Genomic DNA, 12,658 nt, shown 5'->3' with positions numbered 1-12,658 from the left:
AGGATGACTGAGGCACCAAATGGAAGAACAAATTATAGGGTTGACGATCTACATTCGACTTACTATAAATTTTTCTATAATCTACTTAATTTGATTCAACTAGTAATTATTGTTTACTATAATCTGTAAATTTTTTATATTTTTTTTTGTCAAAAGAAATTTCCATTCATTACAAAAATGATACATGATTGGAAATTTCAAAAGTCATAATAACAAGACAAACTCATAGAGCTCCAAAGCAAACAAAAAACTAGCAATCAAGACATATCAATAGAGCATGGTTGGTAGAGTTAATTAGGGGCTCGTCCTTCAAGAATATATCAATGATTATATCTAAGCGAAAGAATCAACGGCCGATCATGGAATCACATAACATCATCAATGAAAAGCACATACCCGAAATCTCTATTTATAAGTATGGTTTTACCTTTTAGTAGCGTATGGCTAGGTTCGGTGTCCCCAACACTATCACCATATAAAGACAATATAAACATGTTTAAGAAGCTCAAATCTAACACCAATGAGATCGAGCATTGTAGCTTATGTCAAGCACCAAAGTTTTGAATTAAAACATGTTGAATGAACACATATTTGATACCGAAATTGTTATGAACATCATTAAAAGTAGAGGCGGAATACTTATTCATTAAACTCTAAAATCTAAAATTAGATTGGAGAGAAAAACTCCTATATATAAAAGCAGGATAGTATAAAAAGAAGCCACCAAGAGGGGAGGGAGAGATGTAGCTAAAATCTCTTCCCTCCAAAAGTGGAACAGACAAAGAAAAGTTGAGAGAGGGTGAGAGGATAAAATATCGGGTGATCCGGGACTCTGAGTCAACGTGGTTCCGAGCCACTCAAAATGCAACATGTGGAGCCAACGTGGTTCCAAGTCAACCCTCAAATTTTTGCACCCAAAAAAAAAAAAAAAATCTTTCTATGTCAGCTAGGCTGCATACACTAGCCCTCTCTCCACTATCTCCCTCTCTCGTGCCACATACCCTCTCCCCTGCTCGCTCTCCCCGACGCGCCCGCAGCGCCCTCCTTCACATGAAGGGCTTATTGAATGCTTTGGATCTCAGGAGTGAATAAAAAAGGATGCCATCATTGGTGTGACATCCAAGACGGTTTTACCAAAATCGAGCCATCTTGGACCTTGAATAGAAAGTATAATGAAATTGCATTCTCCCAAGTCTCAACCTCGTCCCCAAGCTAGTACATGCTCCCGAAGAACTTCGAGAACCCGTAGCTCTTGTCGAGGGCGATCGCATGCCCCTCGGCCTCGGCCTCGGCCTCTGTCTCTGCCTCTGCCTCTGCCTCTGCCTCACTCCCTTTCAGGATCCCTGCCCCGTTCGGCTTTACCATCCCGCGTCACTGCACGAGGGGCAGTCTTAATGTGCTTCGTCGGTGATGACAGGGGACGGTCGCTTCACGAACGCCAAGTAACGCTGCTGCACGAGTGGCAAAATCTGGCAAAGATTCAAAATTCGGAAGTGGGTTTGCGTTTCTTCTTCCTTCTTCAAAGAAGGAGAAAATATAAGAGGAAGAAATAAATGTTTGCAGAGCAGAAGGAAGAGAGCACAGAGAGGGCGCAGCGCTAGCGTCAGGTTATTAAGATAAGGAAAATCATTTTTTTGTGCGAAAGTTCGTTCGCTGGCGAGCCGGCCTTACACCTTCACATGTCGCTTTTTGAGTGGCTCGGAACCACACTGCCGTGCAGTCCTCGGACCACCCAATATTTTCTTGAAGGTGAGAGGCAGGGAGAGACAACTCAAAATTGCATAATCCACAACAATGATGACCTTTTTTTTAATTATATATATTTATATATACATTCTTTGAAATCCATTTATTTGATTTGTTTGATAATTAACTCCATCGATTGAGCTCAACCTTTCTATCATCCTTTGAGGGACCGAATCTAAATTAATTACGTATAAACTAAATAATGTTACTGCACCCATGCGGTCTTCTCCTTGGTGTGTGTAGAGATTCAGTTGGACTGCTTTTTGCTGTTCCTTGTGCTTTGTTGTTGCGTAGTCTAGCTTTGCTATTTGTATTGCCCTTCGTGGCTTCTCCTCGGCTCTCTTCCACTCTTCCTGTATTTTCAGCTAGAGTGTAAGTTTTTGGCGCCGTTTTGTGTACATTTGTCCGGAGCTCAATATAATTTCTTACCTTTACCAAAAAAAAAAAAAAAAAATGTTACTGCACCCATGCCTTCTCTATTAAATGTCAGAATGAATATGGTGGAGATCGTATCGGATGTATTTAGTGTTTCATAAATTTCTGGTATGCAATGTGGTAGCAAGAGAAAAAAAAAAGCATAAATATGAAAGGAAGCAAAATAAAACAAGCAAAAATGAAATAACCCGAGCCCTCTCGGACAACATTAAACACGGCTTTGGTATTATGTCCTGGGATAAGAACCTGTGAATGGTAACGGAAACTTCTAAAGAAATTCCAAATAAGTTTGGTATAATGCGCCAATGATAAAATTTAAATAACGCATACAAATATGAAATGACATGCAGAAAATACTACCAAATTGAGGTACTTTCCTGCAATGCGCATCTATGCAGAGAAATGAAACATAGCCTAGGATATTCAGGAAAATTACCCAATCAATCTTAAATATATCGTATAAATATCAATTCAGTTTTAAAGTTTATAATTTTATCAATCTAGTTTTAAATCTTTGTGCAAAATTTTAATGTAGTCATTCTAGTTAATTTTTGCCGAAAATTGCTTGTAGCAACTAGTTTATCGTTAGTCACCCTACTGATACATTGCCACATCAAAGTAACATAAGTCGATTTGGAAGTTGTGAGAATATGGTGCTTTAAAAATCACCTCTTTTTTCTCACTTTTCACTCACTTCCGCACCACCTCTCCGTGTTCTCTCTTTCCCTTTGTATGTCCCAAAAACAAAAACAAAAAAAAAAGGCAAACCCTAGATGTCTCCCTAATCAGCTTCTAGACTGTTCCTTTTGATAAAGAATTTACTAAACGGGAGAACTGTTCAAGTACATCAAGAATATACAGGAAAAGAAAGGGAGAAACTACAAAGACGCGGCTAATTCACAAAAAAGTAAAAAATTGTAGCATAAGGCCGACAAACGCTTGAAGTCCGCAAGAACAGAGTCAGAAGAAGATTCCAATCCTTCTAATAAATTGTAACTTAGTGGCCAGGTGAATCCTTAGGAAGTGGGCATAAATCAAGACTCTTTTTAAAGAAGAGAGTGTGGTCGGGCCAAGATTGGGCCGGCCATGGCCTAGTCAGTGACCGGGTGGCACAAGTCCTCTGTAAGTGCCTTGGTCCGGGCTTGTCCAAGGGCATTGTCCATAGCCGCTTATATCCAGCATGCATCCACAAAACGTAGGGGTATTTTAGACTTTTTAGTTTACTTTTCTTACTTTTCACAATTTTTAGATGTTGCCATCCCATGCACCTGCTCATGCTACAAAAGTTAATGTCTGCGTTAATATCTGCGAAACTCTCTAGAGGGTTCAACCATTCAGAATCGCCGATCCCTATAGTCCCTTGATGTACATTGCATGTACCGAAAATCAATGCAACCAAGTAAAATATTTTTTCATTACCCGTTTACATTCTTGTTCTTTCACATACAACCCTGAGAATTGTGCATGCGTCTTAGCATTAGGGCATTAGACGCTTGAGGAGGTTGATCTACTACTCGCGATCAGGGATAGTACACACCACCTGGACTTCAAGCTGAGTCAATAGATTGGATCACGACATTTGATATTAGAGCTCGAATTATTATGAAAGACTTAGAAGTCATGGTGGACACTCGACTCACTGAAGCTTGGAAACAAGTTGAGAAGTCGGAGACTTAGGTGAATGATCTAGATAGCCTAGGGGCGTCTTTCGGGGAACTCGAAGAGCGGATTGGTTTAATTGAGAGATCGAATCATGTTGGGAGAGATCCAATTTGTATTCTCAAGCATGACGTCCGAGGTATTATACACATACGGTGAGAGGAGATGGCGCAATTGACTACGTGAGTGGTCGTGGTAATGGATTACGCACACAATTTTGAGATAGGTCGCAAGAAGGTGTCAAAACCACAGGCTTATTTTGGAGAGCAGCATCCCGGAGAACTTTCAAAGCAAATAGCTGGGCAAATCTTGCGTGAGCATGCCACATGTATCAATCTCGCACGAGCTTCACCCACTTTTATATAGACATGATTATATAGTATTTGGATGAATTAGATTAGTTAATGGATTATGTCGTATCTGACACATGTCCCGTATGATCGAATTTTGGGTACAATGCTCCTTGCCTTTCTCTTCAGCTGGTTGATTTAAATTGGTTCTAATTATACAACCGTCAATTACCAGGTGACAGCTCTTTCGAGAGATGTATTATGTGAACTTGCATTTTATAAGTTGATAAACTAGAATCGCGTAGCAACAGCCAATCAACAGGATAGTATGTATAGGTTTCTATAATAAAGGAAAGTTTAGGCTACATTCGTCTCGTAGAAAACATTTTCTCATTTTCCGTGACTCGGTTCGCTTAGGAAAATGAGTCAACGGAAAATTTATACTTAAATTCAAGAAAATATTTTTTTCTTTTTAAAAACTGAAACATTTTCCAAAATATGACTAAATATTAGCATTTAAATCGAAAACTTTACACTTGAGCACAAAAACCCTATCACTTGTTCTCAGGTCTTAGTGCTCAAGACCAAGTCTTTGGCAGCCAGGCCCAGGCCCCCGACACCCACACTTGGGTGCATCGAGGCTAGGCTCAAATCCCTAATGCTTGTGCTTGATTCCTCGGCACCCAAGCCAAGGTCCATAAAGGCCATGCTTAGGTCCTCAATACTCAAGCTTTGGTCCACAAAGGCCATGTGCAAGTCTTCGATGCTCGAGCTTGAGTCTTTAATTAATGAAATGTTCGTTCTTATACAAATATTTAAAAATTTTGAATTTTTGAATTTTTTTTATTTTTTTATTCCTTTCCTTTTCTTTTTTCTTCCTTGGGTAATTTTTTCCTATCAAATGGTGGAAAATATTTCTAGTTCATTTCGGGTTTTAGTTGAATACAAGAAAATATTATTATTTTCCTTTTCAAAAAAGTTACATTTTCTGATAAATGAACGAAGGCTAAGTCAAGAACAAAACTCAAAAGTTTAATATGGTGGAAGGGTTTACTAGAAAGTTCTCTATATAAATTGACAAATTCAATTAATCAAGACCACCTTTGTCATAAGCTCACTTCAATCTCAGCAACAATCACCAGAAATCGAAGAATACTCCTCAGTACCATAAAATTTCATGGCTATCATCAATAGCTTTCCTCGTCGAAAAGGAAAGGAAGGTAGTTGCGCGGCGCGTATAGAGAGAACTTCCCTCCTAACAAAAATGCGTGCGACCTGGCATTCCTAGTAAGCCACAAGTGAGATAAACAAAGCATACCAAGATACGATTATATAGAAGTTTCAACAATCAAAAGATTCTCCTATCCCTTGCCTCTTCATATCCGAGCAAGAACGACCCATCACAAATAAGCCTCATGAGTATGAACTAGGTAACCATGAAATGGTCATGATTAGGCTTAAGCTTCGAGTTTCATTTGACTTCTAGTTGCTCAAGCGATCAGATTTCAGCAGTTTATGTCATCAGGCAAGCTAGTATCATACAAAGAGTCGATTCAAGTATGTCTTCACATGCTTGTACAGATTCATGTGCATTTCCTTTCCAAGCAAAACATTATCATTCATTCTCCAGCACATTTGCTTTTGGATATGGTTTACTCATGGGCACAAGAACCAAAAAGGGACGAAAATGCGAGAAGTGTCGGAAAAAGTCCATTAGTTTCATGTACAAAATTATTGGGAGTGCGCAGCAGAAGCTTGATACCTATACCTAAGGAGATCACCAAGAGAAACTCCAAATCTAAACACGTCAATATATCTAGCTGAACCCATGAATCAATGATTTATTGGCCAAATATGATATATATTAACTGCTCCACACTGCCACATCAATTTCCTAATGTCGAACTTTTTAACACAATTCAAATGTGCATCTCGACAATCTTCCCCTTTCTCACGGACCAAACCATGAAGGCTAACAATGTGAGACTTCCTAACACAATTCATCCATGCATCTTAACAATCTTTCCTTTTCTCCCGTGACCAAACCATGAAGGCTACCATTGGGAGCACATTGGTCAACATATTTCTTACTGGAAGGTATTAAAGAGCCCAAGTTCAAATCCGTTAACATATTGAGGTGGATCCACCTTTACTAAGTTTAAGCAAATGAGTTATGGACCAATTAAAATATATTAAGTATTTTACACTGCACCAATTTTTTAATGTGAAATTTTTCTAACATTTTAACAAAAACCGTGATGGAGGTATCTGAGATCCTCTACTGTCATTTATGTCTTATTAGAATGTTCCAAACCTCCTCAAAATGTAGGTCGAGGAAAAAAAAAACAGAAAAAAGAAGAAACCTTCAACAATTTAAAATTCATTTTTGCTTAAGAAGATTAATAAAGTCCTTCCGTTTTGTACGCGGATCGGGTAAAGTCCAGTTCATCGTGGGACCCACCTTCCCGGCAGGCATTGTTGGCAATATATAAGTTCATTTGTAAAGCAAGGGAACCCTGCAAGGCCGCAAGGCTGGTTCTCGGTTCTTCATTTTAATTACCGGGAATTCCTGGATCCTTTACTTCATGTTTGTGATGTTCTTGGACCGCAATTTTCAAATCTCATACTTAAGTTCGGTGAATTTTGATGGCATTCTGACTGTGAGGTGATTCTCATACGCCCTCCTAAACAACTAAAATCCATTTGTTTATCTTAAAAGAAACATGATCAATTGTTCGATTCATCGTCGTTTCTTTTATAGAGAGGTACAAAGCTTCGAATTGTGAATTTTGTCCATGGCGCTAACAGACTTGGCAATCAAAACTTCCCACCACCAAAAGGAAAAAACAACTAGGACAGTAAGCAGCTACTTTTCTCATCGAACAAGCAAACCTTCATCTCGGGAAATTACTGTGGCTGCATGGGGCCAGCTCCTAGATATTGCACAGGTCAGAATCTTGATCTTTTGTCATGCTTGTTTCACTTGGTAGCATACACAAATCATGCTTGTTTAACAGGGCTTATTCATAAGTTGTCAAATGGATATGTAATCCAGGCTCTTCACCAAGATCCAACCTTTTCCAGAAAGATTGGGAAGACCGTGCTTCTTGGTGGAGCTTTTTCTATTAATGGCAACGTGAATCCAGCAGCTGAAACCAATATGAGTTGTCAAATTTCTTCTTTTTTCTTCCAAGACAATATTTAAAACCTGCAATGTAAAACTTGAACAGCTGCTATAAGCTCGCTTAAAGGCTCTCTTTCTCTAACTAACCGTGGCTTGGAAGTCTGTGTGGCCTAACTTTGTTTGCGAAGTGTCCTATCATAGTGGTGTATGCAGGGTTGGACATACCTGGAGCGAGTTACTAGTCCAACCTGAAGTTATTTGACTGCTCAGGTCCAGAGCTTTAACTCTTTTTCTTAATCTTGTACATCTCAGATGCTGTAGACATTGTATTTACCAGTGGAGCTGATGTTCTGGCTGTAGGAATACATGTAACCCATCAGGTTGTTTTGACAGGTAAAGTCAGCTAGTGTTAAAATTTGCTAATAGTGCGCATGTTTCGATGGACTTAAATAGAGATTTAGCATAGAGCATGCAGAGATAATGCTAGTGATTTTCTAGTGATCCTTTAATCATTCTAGTTATAAGTAAAGCATCCTATCTGCTGCTTTTGGAAAAACCTATGGTGTTAGTTTTTCTTCTGATGGTTGAACTGAAGGGTAAATTTACTTAAGGGTCAGAACTGTTTCCAGCATAGTTTCACAAGTCCACTTTCGTTGCTTACTCTATGGATTTTTCTGTTTTTGGCCAAAGAATGTTTTTATTGATTGAGTGCGACAAATTGCAAGTATTCAGCTTCTTACTGTATTGAAGTATTTTCTGCCTAAACAGTAGTGACACCAAAAGTCAGGCCAGTCAACAACCATAAACTTAATCCATTTAATAAAAGATTTGAATTGTGTAATAATCCTGGTATTGTCAATTACATATTTAATTATTTAAATAATTATGATGAAATTTGGATTGCCAGGTTTTTTAATCTGAACTGTTTTGAGACACTACAGATGCAGATAGAGATAAGTTGGTCCAATCAAATGGAAGATTTGCTCAATACCTCTCCAGAATCTTGGAAGTGTACTTTGCCTATCACCGCGAAGCATACTTCACCAGAGGTATGCTTACTGAAACATCTTGATTCAGGACATGGTTTTTATTATCTTCCCATCGTTTATTTTTAACACTTATATCTCATCTTGGTGCAGGAGTTTACCTCCACGATCCAACAACAATAATTGCAGCTTTGAACCCTTCACTTTTAACTTTCACTGAAGGTGTGGTTAGAGTGCAAACGACCGGTATCACAAGAGGGCTCACTATACTATACAATGGACAGAAAAGGTAGGTAGAATGCTGCAGCTCAATTTTCAAGGGCCCTTTCAGATCCCTTCTTCTACTAATTCAACATAATTTTTTTGAGTGCCAACCACTGATGGTGGGCATCATGTCGTGAAGCAAGGCTGTCTGATATGAGTTAAACCCAATAAGAAGTCCAGGATCTAATTAATATATTGTGAAGGGCACAGACAGTGCTGGATTTGAAATCTGCTTAAACTCTGGAAAAATAAAGAGTTATTTCCTTGAAGTTTCGATTTTGAGAAGATGCGACAAACGGATTTGTATCTCAATTACCCTTAAAAGGGACAAAGAATTTTTCCCCTGTATTGTTGCTGAATAACAAAGAATAGAAGTATAGAGGAGAGGTAGCGTTTCTAATCTAAACTATAGGAGGTTGGATTACCCTTCTCATATGCTATGCTTGTAAAGAAGTTCCTCCACTTGAGTATGCTTGTTGTAACCACTCAGCTATATCAACTTCGTTGATTAGGTTCGGTGAACACACGGAATGGTCTGACAAACCGAAGGTGAAGGTGGCGGTGACTGTTGACGCTCCCTCTGTCGTGAAATTAGTCCTGGATCGACTCATGGAGTCCTGACTTCAGAAGGCGCCGGCTAATTGTTCGAATGAATCGGGTAAAGCTCATTGTAAACCAATAACAGCTTTGTTCGAAGGTCACAGTGCTAGATGATTTGCTCAGATGAGCGGAATGAAAATGCCAGTTGCCAATGGCGGATTCAGAAATTCCTTAGGTCTGTGCTCATTGCCACTGACTGGAACGTCTGATTTGGTTTTCTTGTATCATGTTGAAGTGACCGTTTGCTTCTTGCAATAATGTTGTCCCATTGCTGCGTTCGACTGACCATCATAATTTGGCATGTCGCTTGAAATGAAACTTTTCCCTTATCGCCTTGTTAAATGCTTAGTAAACTCGTCTGGGACTGTCTCGGGTATGGGCCTGTGTGGGTAGCAACTTGGAGCTTTTCTAACTTGACGAAATAGCAGAGATGTAATTTGGAAGATCGAACCCTTTTCTCCTTAACTTTGTCAATTGGCCTCTTCACTAAAACGTGCGTGTGGCGATGGGAGAGAGGAGAATTAACCACCCGCCGCGGTAGCTCAGCTGGGTAGGCACTAGACTTCCATCGAGGAGGTCTAGTATTCGAAGCTCCTGCAACGCAAGTTGCAGGAGGGCTAGCTTTGAGTCCTTTGGCAACTTACTCGGTGACACGTGTGTGGTGACTAGTGTTGGAGAAATCTTCTTGAAGTGTTTTGAAGTTGACAAAACGTTTCTATCAATCTAGTCTGAAGGCTTACAGACTCTGCTATTTAAAGTCTGAAGACCTCCGGACAGCCAGACTCAAGACTCAAAGTCTATCCTCATTGTGATCTCTAATCCGTTGAAGAAAGGTTATCCAGAACTGGATGTTTCGTTAAGGATTTGACCTTATCAACTGGAGAAGATCTCGTGGCTGGAGAAGACATAACGGAGTTCTTTGATTGATCGAAGATTGACTCGATAAATTGAAGATCCGGGGATTGCCTAAATATTATTGGAAGGTTACGCATGGAAACCGAGATCCCGATTGTATGGGCGAACGGGATTGATGGGCTATCAACACGTTCCTTTAATAGCTTGAACAATCTTCCTAATTGATTCCGTCCAACGGGTAGATTGGAGGAATTCCTTTGGTAAGTGCCAACGGGTATGATGGCATAAAGGAGTATATAAGGAAGACTGTCTTAGTTGTTCAAGGTGTGCGCGATAGAAGAATTCCAAAGTCTGAAGCTCCTTTTTGTTTAGACAAATCCTTTGAGCGAACACTTGTATACGAAAGAGAGTCTATATTTGTGAGAAATCTTGAGGAGGTGTGGTAGAACATCTACACTTTGTGGAATCAAGGCAAAGCTATGCTGTAACTTCTCTTTTGTTCATAGTGGAATCCAGCCAATAGGCTGTCAGTGAAGAAGAGTGGACGTAGGCTTGATATAAGCCGAACCACTATAAACCGCGTGTTCAATTTTCTCTTCTCTCAGTCTTACTTTGATTATCATTTCCTTTAACTGTCTAGTATTGTGCAATTGTTGAAGAAAAATCCTTTATATACCTATTCACCCCCCTCTAGGTACTCATACTAGCAATATCAATTGGTATCGAGCACATGTACTTACTTTATTTGAAGTGTTTTACTTCGTAGTAAAAGATCCATGGCTAGTATGCTAGCACCAGGGGCTGATGGAAGAGCAAAGCAATACCAGACCACCCTACTTTGATGGAAAGGATTACAACATCTGGAAGAACAAGATGAAAGCTTTCCTACGATCAAAGGATCCTCCGGAATGGGACGTTGTAGAAAAGAAATTACTCCTACCACCGCATCGGTCTCGAAAGAGGAAAGGAAACGATGAAACCAGCGGAATGTCTCGGGAAGAAATAATCAAGAGACAAACACTCGATGCAAAAGCAATTTACTCCTTATATTGTGCTTTATCACCAACTGAATATAATAGAATATCTTCTTGTGGTACGGCAAAAGAAGTTTGGGACAGATTGCATATCACCTATGAAGGAACAGTCAGTGAAGGAAACAGAATCAACATTCTTCTTGGTCAATATGAAGCCTTCATAATGAAACCAGGAGAATCTATATCTGACATGTTTAGTCGTTTTACAGATATTGTGAATGGTCTTGAAAATCAAGGTCAACCAACTTTTGATCCCATGAAGGTAAACAAGCTATTGCGTGGACTCTCCAGGGATTGGAATCACATAAAGACTTCGATAAGAGAGACGCAAAGAATTATGCCACTGTCTGTCGACGAGCTAATTGGAACTCTTCAGTCTTATGAAGTGGAACGGATCAATGAAGATGAAGATCCAAAAAGTAAGAAATCCATTGCGTTAAAATCAAATGATGATTACGATGATACTGAGATTCTGAAGATGATATGGACGATGAGGAGCTTGCTCTCATGATAAGAAAATTCAGAAAACTGAATAGAAAAGGAAGAAGGTTCAACTCAAAGAAACAAAGCTTTCAAAGACAGCAGACCAAGTCTGTTGATGATGAGAACCAAACAAAGACGTGAAATCACTTTGAATGTAAGAAAAAGGGACACATCGGACCCAACTGTCCTCTTACGAAGAAGAAGAGAGGAAAAGCTGAAAAATTTCAAAAAGCTCTCAAAGCTGAAACTTTGGAGTGACACGAGTGTGAAGAAAGTGATAATGAATATGCCAATCTATGTCGATGGCACAATCGGACTCGGACTGGATCGACTCGGACGGTGAATTTGAGGCAAGTAATTTTAAAATTCCTGTCAAAGTTTCTAAATATATTGATGAACTATGTTTTAGTCTTAAGACTTCTCTCAAAAGAATTTCCGAACTGAAAAAGGAAAACTCAGCTCTAAAACAAAAGGAAAATGTTTTAGCGAAAGAGTTAAAAGTCTAGACTTGTCTGTTTCCAATCTTAAAGAAAATGAAGACAATATTTTAAAAGAAAATGCTTTTTTAAAAACAGACTTATCAAATATATCAAAGAAATTTTCAATAGGGTCTGAAAAACTTGAGAAAATTCTTTTAGCACAAAGACCTTACTTAATAAGTCCGGTCTAGGTATGACAAGAAACAATTTGCTTCATTGATTTTCCTAAAGTGAAAGAAAGAATTAAGAAAAGACTCTCGAGTGAGGTTTACAAAAATCACTTCAAGAAAGTTTTTGTAAAATCTGTAGGTAGAAATGCTCTAAAATGTTCAAAATGCAACAGTCCGGATCACTTTGAAAAAGAGTGTCCTATGGTTTGGAAACCTGTTAAGAAAATATGGGCTATCTTGCTTATGTTACTAACTCCAAAGGACCCAAGAAAGTTTGGGTACCAAAGAAAGCTTGAGACTCTTTTTTAAATGCAGGTCACCGTCAAGAAAAAGGTAAAGTGGTATCTTGACAGTGGATGCTCAAGACACATGACAGGAGACTCAAAATGTTTCATAAAGCTTGCTCAAGTAAATGGTGGAAAATTTTCATTTGGAGGAAACATCAAAGGAAGTATTGTGGGATTTGGAACTGTGAAAATTGGAAATCTCACAATAAGTAATGTTTCCTTAGTGGAAGGACTCAATTACAATCT

The 12,658-nt window shown here is 39.0% G+C and overlaps 1 pseudogene; it reads left to right on the top strand.

Annotated features, from left to right (window-relative positions):
- Positions 1-6,388: 6,388 nt before the first annotated feature.
- Positions 6,389-9,446, top strand: LOC120286386 (annotated as a pseudogene).
- Positions 9,447-12,658: the final 3,212 nt, after the last annotated feature.

Source organism: Eucalyptus grandis, chromosome 1, assembly GCF_016545825.1.
Source record: "Eucalyptus grandis isolate ANBG69807.140 chromosome 1, ASM1654582v1, whole genome shotgun sequence".
Lineage (NCBI taxonomy): Eukaryota > Viridiplantae > Streptophyta > Magnoliopsida > Myrtales > Myrtaceae > Eucalyptus > Eucalyptus grandis.
This window is presented reverse-complemented; position numbering and strand designations above follow the sequence as displayed.